Genomic DNA, 7,500 nt, shown 5'->3' with positions numbered 1-7,500 from the left:
AAGTGTGAAAATGCTCACAGCACCTGGTATTCCCCGGCGGTCGCCCATCCAAGTACTAACCAGGCCTAACCCTGCTTGGCTTCCGAGATCAGACGAGATCGTGCTGGTCCAGGGTGGTATGGCCGTGAGCGAAATGTTCCAGGTCAAAACTCGTATAAACGGCTTTTTTTGCATCAAACACTGTCTTTTCGTGAAGAGTACCTTCACGCCACTTGCTCGGTCAAAATTGGGATATCTCAATGAAAAACTTTTTTTTTTTTTTTTTTTTTTTTTTTGACAGGTGAAAAAGTGTGAAAATGCTCACAGCACCTGGTATTCCCAGGCGGTCTCCCATCCAAGTACTAACCAGGCCCAACCCTGCTTGGCTTCCGAGATCAGACGAGATCGGGCTGGTCCAGGGTGGTATGGCCGTGAGCGAAATGTTCCAGGTCAAAACGGCCTTTTTTATATCAAACACTGTCTTTTCGTGAAGAGTACCTTCACGCCACTTGCTCGGTCAAAATTGGGATATCTCAATGAAAAACTTCTTTTTTTTTTTTTTTTTTTTTTTTTGACAGGTGAAAAAGCTCACAGCACCTGGTATTCCCAGGCGGTCGCCCATCCAAGTACTAACCAGGCCCAACCCTGCTTGGCTTCCGAGATCAGACGAGATCGGGCTGGTCTTTTTTTTTATCTTTTATTATCAAAAACATCTTAAAACAAGTATTTACATATATTTACATGAATGTACAGACATACATGACACACAAGGGCAAGGGAATGGGATACACAAGGGCAAGGGGAGACGAGACAAAAAATTACAGAAAATCAAACACACAATCATTCTCGAAACATTCTTCAGTGATGGGGGGGTGATGCCGGGGTCAGAAGAGGATGTCCAGGTTTCCAGAGGGTGTGAGGTGGATCAGGGTGTTGTGGGGGACGAGGTGGGTGATGAACCGGTGCTCTGCTGCCATGTGGAGGTGTCGGAGGTGTGCGGCCAAGAGTCCTTTGAAGATGGGCCAGGGTGCTGCTGTTTTATTGTCACGGAGATGGATGTTCCTGTTGAGATATAATGTGTACCGGGCTATGGAGAGGGTTAGTCGGGCGAGATGGGTGTTGGCTCCAGAGCGACTCTGTCCGGGACCAAAGAGGAGGAGCCAGGGCTCCTGGTCGTCCCCTCCTAGGGCCGCCGGCGGTGGGAGCCTCCAGGACAGCCTCCGAGCGAGGAGGTCCTGCAGTCGGGACCAGAACGGGCGGACGGCCGGGCAGGTGTACAGCATGTGCTCCAGGGTCTCGGGGGGTCCGTGGCACACGGGGCAGTCCGCAGCGTAGCTGTCGGGAAGAAATGCGTGCAGTGCTGCGGATGTAAAGACGATCCTGTGTCTAAATCTGAAGTCAAAATGACCTACGTTATGTGGGGTGTACCAATTAAAGATGTTGGCCCAGATGGTTGCGATGGTGCGTGCGGGGAATGTTAATGACCATTTGTGTTCCGAGGCGGGACGCCCGAGCACTCCCGGCAACAACAACTGATACAGGATGCGGGTGGGTAGGTCTGTGAAAATCCTAAACCTCCCCGTGCTAACAAATACATTAAAATTCAACTTACCTGTCGTGCTCCCCATTTGGCCCAAAGTGCTTCCCCAATGCCTGACCAGATTCCTGTTAAAAATACTTACCATACCACTAATATACTTTCTCCTAAACACTTTACCTGCTAACCTAAAACACTTCCCTATGTAATCTACACTAAAATTACCTTTCACGTCAAATACCTTACCTACATATTCCAGCCCAGCCTCCTCCATCGCCCCACTGATCATGCACTCGCGCTTCCCGGGGGGAGCGGAGAGCAAGTCAGGGTTATGACGGAGGGGCATGTGCGCGAGACCCTCACCGCTGTCTGGAACCGCCACAGTCAGGGGCCTGAAAGTCCTCCACGCCTCCAAGAGTTCCCTCTCGAAGGGGGGGAGGCCCTCCAGGACCGAAACAGGGGGCAACAAACACAAATTATAAACACCAAACTTACCTAGACTATTAACAAACTCACCTATATAATCCTTCCATGGAGCATCTACCTCAACGTCTAGAAATTTCCGAATTGTTTTCAGCCTGAAGGCCTTCTTCCTTAACTCTAAATCTGCTAACTTTAAACCTCCCTGATCGTACTCACCTATCATAACCTTATGTGCAATAAAGCCCCTCTCACGATTCCACAAAAAGTGGTTTATCACTAACCTTAATTTGTTAGCATAGACCCCCGGCAGGCCGTACACGGAGAGTGCATGGTTCAACATGGACATGCACAAAGAATTTACAACTAAGACTTTACCTTTTAATGTCAGATTACGACGTCTCCAAAAATTCAAGCGCGCTGTAATTTTCTCGCACAAAGGCGACCAAAGTGCAGTACGACACGCCTCCTCGTCTCTGCCCAGGGGGACGCCGAGGACCTTGTAGGAGTCCCCCGCCTCCCGGAGCTGGACAGGGAGAGGAACAGGCGTGACGCTGCCGCAAAATTTAACCGTGGTTTTATCGAAATTGATTTTGGCCCCTGAAGCGAGGCCGTAAACATTGAGCACGTGGAGAGAGGCGTTCAGGCTCTCCACGTCTCGGAGGATCAGATTCGTGTCATCTGCGTACTGAAAAATTTTGACTTCCCTACCCGCAGGCGTGGTCAGTCCCCTCACCGCCGCGTCCGCCCTCAACATGGCCGCCAAAGGCTCAGCGGCGATGCTGTAGAGGAGCGACGAGAGGGGACAGCCCTGCCTGACTGATCTTTTTAAGGGGAAAGAGTCAGTTAGAAACCCGTTGACTTTGACCTTACTGACCGCAAAGGAATAGATGAGCTGTAGCCAATTAACAAACCGTTCGCCGAAACCTAACTTACCTAATACAGTCCAGAGGAACGAATGCTCAACTCTGTCGAACGCCTTGTTAAAGTCTACACTAACGTGAATACCACCGGTCGCGTGCATCTGCCGAAGGAGATATCTCAGAGACAAAACTGTGTCTGAGATGTCCCTCCCGGGGACGCTGTAGGCCTGCGAGGGGTGTATGACGGATCCAATCACACGCTTTAACCTACCTGCTAATACCTTTGCTAAAATTTTATAGTCTACGTTCAAAAGGCTAATGGGCCTGTAGTTGGCGAGGCTGCTCCTGTCGCCCTTCTTAAAAAGCAGAGTGACGACACTCATCGCAAAACCATCGCCAACTCTACTCTCACTCTCAAAATCCTGATATAATAGGAGTAGGATCGGAGCTAACCTGGAAGCGAAACGCTTGAAAAACTCACAGGTTAGTCCGTCCTCTCCGGGGCTTTTCCCTGTATTTAAACTCTTGACTGCAGCCTCTATCTCCATGAGAGACAGAGGCGCGTCGCACAGCTCCCTATCCTCCCTGCTCAGTGTGCGCTCCAGAGCACCTACAGCCTGGTCTAAAGCCTGCTCTGCCACTCCGTCTGAACTAAAAAGCCTACTATAGAAATCCTGCGCTGTCTCTAAAACCTCACTTACCTCGGAAACAATCTTACCTGTCTTATCTATCAACTTATCTATGTGCATCTTTCCCTGTGTAACCTTCTCACAGCCGAAGAAGAACGCTGTCGAGCGTTCTCCTTCGACTGTGTGTCTGGCTTTTGCCCTCAAAATTGCACCCTGACACCTACTTACCTCCAGCTGCTCCAGCTCAGCGCGCACCACCAGGTACTCTGGATCCACAGGGCCAGTGGTGGAAGCTGCGCCCTGGTCCAGGACCTGCAGGCGCTGGCGGAGAGCGGTCTCCCTCCTGGTCGACAGCCACGCCTTGTGTTTGCTGTAATTGACACAGAGCTTTTTAATGCGTGTTTTTGCCGTCGGCCACCAATCGACCACGCTGTCGATCAGCTCCAGCTCCATGTCAAATACATCAAACAAAAAGTCCATTTTCCTACAAAAAGTTTCATCACCGAGGATGGAGCTGTTTAGGACCCACAGTCCTCCATTCCTCGGCGATGAAACTAACCCAAAATAAATATCTAAAGTGGAGTGATCACTCAAGCCTGACCACTTGTAGGAAGCACCACTGACTCTCTGTGCCAGGTCTGAGGAGGCAAAACAGAGGTCAATGCGGGACTGCTTCAGGACGCCCTGGACGACCTGCCGCCTGGAGAAATCCTTCAGGAAGGGGTGGACGAACCGCCACACCTCCGTCAGGTTCCTGCTGGCGGCTTCTTCCAACAGGGCTGTCCTGGCAGTGCTGTTTTTAAAAGAGTTGTTAATGCCGATGTCTGTCTTGCAAAGTGTTGTATTAAAGTCACCGATTATGATTGTATTGTCGTTCGCAAAGCGAAATATTTTTTTGAAGAATTGCCTCCTCAGACCATCATCGTTCGGGGCGTAGATGTTAATTAGTCTGAACTTCACTGTGTCCGTGAAGTCCAGGACCAGGAAGGAGCCCTCTGGGTCGGCGTGTACCAGGGTGGGTTGGCCTAAGACACCAGGCCTCACCACCGTGGCCACACCGCGCGAGCACGCCGTGCCCAGGGCCCAAAATACAGAGCCCACTCCCATGCTCCGCACTTGTTGCGCGTGGCTGACATCCCAGTGCGTTTCTTGGATGCAGAGCACGTCCCACTTGGAAAAGTGTAACGCGCTCTGCATCCGCACTGGGCTCCGCAGGCCGCCTGCGTTCCAAGAGGACAAGGAGAACGCCATTAAGAGGAGACCTTGGAGGATGTAACCCATCTTTTATTTAGACTTCTTTTTGGCGCCCGTCGCATCCGACTGCCACACTCTTTTTCTGACTTCACGGGTGGAGAAATCCATGAAGTCATCATTAAAAACAGTCTCGAGCTCACCTCGTGGGGCAGAGCTGCGTGTGGAGGATGGTGGGTTGATGGAGCTTTCTGCTGGCGCTTTTGAAGTGGTTGGAACGGAGGAGGCAGAGCCGCTCTCAGCAGCAGCGCCCTCTCCGTCTCCTGCCACCTGCTTCCTGCGTCTTGCCCCTTTCTTATCCTTCTTCTCCACCTGTCCCCTCTTACCACCGTCCGACTGGAGCTTGGGATCATCACCCAGCCCTGTGGTGATGTCCCCCCCTTTGGAGGTAAGATGCGGGGCCTGTCCCGCACCCATCCTCCTCCCGGGTTCAGCCTCTTCCTCCACGGGCTTAGGAGTTGGACCCTCACGAGTCCCCTCCCTCTGGTCAGGAGGAGCAGTTTGTCCTGCTCCCACCTTCCCAGACGCCAGCGCTGAGCCGAGCACCATCTCCAGTGCGACGGACGCCTCCTCGTCTGAGGAGTCAGAGGAGCAAGAGGAGCCAGACACCTCTGGCTCCCCTGACTCCTCCACAGCCTCCTCCTCCAAAAACTCCTCTACTTCGGAGAGAGCAGTTGCGGGCACGTTCTGGGCCACGTCACTGCTCTCTCCTCCAATGGCGTCCTCCCTGTCCTCCCCTCTGTCCTCCCCTCTGTCCTCCTCTCTGTCACCCGCACCACACGGACATAAGTGGCGGAACATGCGGCACTCTCTGCACTTCGGGGCCCGCTGCGCGACGCACTCGCGCGCGTAATGCCCCTGGCTCCCGCAGTTGCGGCACAGAAAGTCAGGGCACTCCCTCAGAATATGGCCAGGCTGGAGACACCCCCTACACACCCGCACCTGCCTGTCGTGTATTACCCTGAAGTACTCGGGGCCCCCCGCGGTGTCAAACCTGACAGAATACGGTAAGGACTGCACCGTGTCCGTGAACCTTACCCGTACAAACCTGGTGCCGTCCGCCACGTTCGTCCCCGGCCACATTCTCCTCCTCACCTCGGAGACCGCAGAGACCCCCCAGGCGTAGAGCTTGGCCAGGATCTCCTCGTCCTCGATATAAGCCGGCAGCCCCATGAAGGACACGACCAGCTCATCCACCGAGATGTCACGGGCGTGAACCCTGACTCCTCCAATGCAGTACCCGTCCAGGAGCCGCTCCTTCGCTTTAGTGGTACTGACGGTTACTTCATATTTGTCCTTCGAGATGAGTCTGCACGCTACTATGGAGCCGCACACCTCCTGAGTCGATTTCAAAAAAGCTAGTGGCGTGATTTGTGCTCCCTCCGTCAACTCCAACACCACAGTGAGTTCTTTCATAAATTCCATTCTTCTTTCTTCGTTCTTTCTATTATTTACAGATTCTTTCAAACTTTGTCTTGCCTTTGTCGTGTCCATTCCAGTGTCCGATGCCGTGTTGTCCGTCCTTTGAGCCATGCTCACAAAAAACAAAAAATCCACCTCCCAGTAAGTTTACTGGGAGGGGAACAAACAAAAGAACTGAAAAAAGTAAATGAAAATGACCAAAATAACGATTAAAAACTCAAAAAAAACTCCCAAACCTCCAGCTCCAGACCATGCAGCACACCACAAATTGCACGCACCTGCACTGATTGCAAAGGGGCTGGTCCAGGGTGGTATGGCCGTGAGCGAAATGTTCCAGGTCAAAACGGCCTTTTTTATATCAAACACTGTCTTTTCGTGAAGAGTACCTTCACGCCACTTGCTCGGTCAAATTTGGGATATCTCAATGAAAAACTTCTTTTTTTTTTTTTTTTTTGACAGGTGAAAAAGTGTGAAAATGCTCACAGCACCTGGTATTCCCAGGCGGTCTCCCATCCAAGTACTAACCAGGCCCAACCCTGCTTGGCTTCCGAGATCAGACGAGATCGGGCTGGTCCAGGGTGGTATGGCCGTGAGCGAAATGTTCCAGGTCAAAACGGCCTTTTTTATATCAAACACTGTCTTTTCGTGAAGAGTACCTTCACGCCACTTGCTCGGTCAAAATTGGGATATCTCAATGAAAAACTTCTTTTTTTTTTTTTTTTTTTGACAGGTGAAAAAGTGTGAAAATGCTCACAGCACCTGGTATTCCCAGGCGGTCTCCCATCCAAGTACTAACCAGGCCCAACCCTGCTTGGCTTCCGAGATCAGACGAGATCGGGCTGGTCCAGGGTGGTATGGCCGTGAGCGAAATGTTCCAGGTCAAAACGGCCTTTTTTATATCAAACACTGTCTTTTCGTGAAGAGTACCTTCACGCCACTTGCTCGGTCAAAATTGGGATATCTCAATGAAAAACTTCTTTTTTTTTTTTTTTTTTTGACAGGTGAAAAAGTGTGAAAATGCTCACAGCACCTGGTATTCCCCGGCGGTCGCCCATCCAAGTACTAACCAGGCCTAACCCTGCTTGGCTTCCGAGATCAGACGAGATCGTGCTGGTCCAGGGTGGTATGGCCGTGAGCGAAATGTTCCAGGTCAAAACTCGTATAAACGGCTTTTTTTGCATCAAACACTGTCTTTTCGTGAAGAGTACCTTCACGCCACTTGCTCGGTCAAAATTGGGATATCTCAATGAAAAACTTATTTTTTTTTTTTTTTTTTTTTTTTTGACAGGTGAAAAAGTGTGAAAATGCTCACAGCACCTGGTATTCCCAGGCGGTCGCCCATCCAAGTACTAACCAGGCCCAACCCTGCTTGGCTTCCGAGATCAGACGAGATCGGGCT

General features: G+C 51.3%; 4 non-coding genes and 2 pseudogenes across 4 annotated transcripts in view; all 6 read right to left on the bottom strand.

Annotated features, from left to right (window-relative positions):
* Window positions 1-11: 11 nt before the first annotated feature.
* LOC140357469 (5S ribosomal RNA) lies at window positions 12-130 on the bottom strand (annotated as a pseudogene).
* A 167-nt stretch (window positions 131-297) lies between these two features.
* LOC140357182 (5S ribosomal RNA) lies at window positions 298-416 on the bottom strand. The gene has a single exon (XR_011926354.1). It is a non-coding gene; the product is annotated as a 5S ribosomal RNA (ribosomal RNA).
* A 6,161-nt stretch (window positions 417-6,577) lies between these two features.
* On the bottom strand, window positions 6,578-6,696 carry LOC140357181 (5S ribosomal RNA). The gene has a single exon (XR_011926353.1). It is a non-coding gene; the product is annotated as a 5S ribosomal RNA (ribosomal RNA).
* Window positions 6,697-6,848: 152 nt separating this feature from the next.
* Window positions 6,849-6,967, bottom strand: LOC140357180 (5S ribosomal RNA). The gene has a single exon (XR_011926352.1). It is a non-coding gene; the product is annotated as a 5S ribosomal RNA (ribosomal RNA).
* Window positions 6,968-7,119: 152 nt separating this feature from the next.
* Window positions 7,120-7,238, bottom strand: LOC140357467 (5S ribosomal RNA; annotated as a pseudogene).
* Window positions 7,239-7,406: 168 nt separating this feature from the next.
* Window positions 7,407-7,500, bottom strand: part of LOC140357319 (5S ribosomal RNA) — a 119-nt gene continuing 25 nt past the window's right edge. Inside the window, exon 1 of the ribosomal RNA XR_011926485.1 lies at window positions 7,407-7,500. This exon is cut by the window's right edge and continues 25 nt beyond it. This is a non-coding gene — a ribosomal RNA (5S ribosomal RNA).

This window comes from Eucyclogobius newberryi, unplaced genomic scaffold (assembly GCF_026437365.1).
Source record: "Eucyclogobius newberryi isolate DKJ021-1_F unplaced genomic scaffold, fEucNew1.0.hap1 SCAF_128, whole genome shotgun sequence".
NCBI lineage: Eukaryota > Metazoa > Chordata > Actinopteri > Gobiiformes > Gobiidae > Eucyclogobius > Eucyclogobius newberryi.
This window is presented reverse-complemented; position numbering and strand designations above follow the sequence as displayed.